Here is a 1,231-nt window from a genome sequence, read left to right as displayed (position 1 = left end):
CAACTAGGCGACACATTTGGTGAATATCACAGCTAAGAACAACCATGATATGACCTTTGTGTGGGGCAGTTTATCTTCTACTCGGGGAGGAGTAGAGTCCTTATGCCTTCATAACACTTATCTGAGTTAGTAGTTCATCGATTGTACGAGTTATACCCTTGAGGCAGTTTCGTAGTCGTGTGAGAATTCTTTGTAGAAAATGGATCATTTTCATCGCCCAATGGTTATCTTAAGGAAACAAATACGAGCAGATCAAATACTCAAGGATGTAGATATTAATTCACTATAAAAGTGAACCTCCCTGACACTTTTTTTATAAAAAAAAATGTACTTCATGTGGAACACCTTATAAAGGAAGCATCTATGTGTGTATACTATCTTTTTCTAATGAAATACTTTTTACCTTTTTAAGGCGTATTTGTAGGAACCTGAGTGCAAAGATCTGGATCTTATGTGAACTTACAAGGTCTTCCGTCGAAGTTAATTGGACGTCACTGGGGATGTTCCTGGACAAGGGTCGGTTCCCCTTCCCTCCGCCAGATGAAAACTTAGTCAGAGGTAGATGTGTAGCCAACCCAATACGCCCCATATAGAGTGGCTAGATGTTAAAGGGGGTGGATCGTTATTTCCTATAGGGAATTGATAGTTGTAGCTGGAGGTGCAAAGCATCTCCAATAACGACTTTGACTATAGATGGGGAATTGATTTCTATAGCCAGACCTACAAAACTTCTATGACATCACCCTTGAATTTAGATGGAGAATTGATTGTTGTAGCCAAACATACAAAGGTCTCCTGCAACACCTCTGACTTTAGACGAGGAATTGATTGTTGTAACTAAAAGTCAAAGCATCTTCGATAGCAAACTTGATTTTAGGTGGGGAGTTTATTATTGTAGTCGGGCGTGCAAAGCGTTTTCAATAACGCCCTTGACTTTAGCGGGAATCGATTATTTTAGTCGGACGTCAAAGCGTCTCCTGAAACACCCCTAGTTTTTGTTGTGTCTGCTTTGTAATGTGGAGAATTGATTGTTTTATCCAGACGTCAAAGCCTCTATAGAAGCATCCCTAATTTTTCTGTGTCTGCTTTGTAATATTGGGAAATTATTATTGTAGCCGGATGTCAAAGCATCTCCAACGCCACCCTTGATTTTCTTCGTATATGGTCTCGATCACGTTGGTCGTACTTTGGGTCCATTGTTACTATGCACAAGCATAAAGAAACAAATATT

This window comes from Lathyrus oleraceus, chromosome 7 (genome assembly GCF_024323335.1).
Source record: "Lathyrus oleraceus cultivar Zhongwan6 chromosome 7, CAAS_Psat_ZW6_1.0, whole genome shotgun sequence".
NCBI lineage: Eukaryota > Viridiplantae > Streptophyta > Magnoliopsida > Fabales > Fabaceae > Lathyrus > Lathyrus oleraceus.
Note: the sequence above shows the minus strand (reverse complement) of the source record.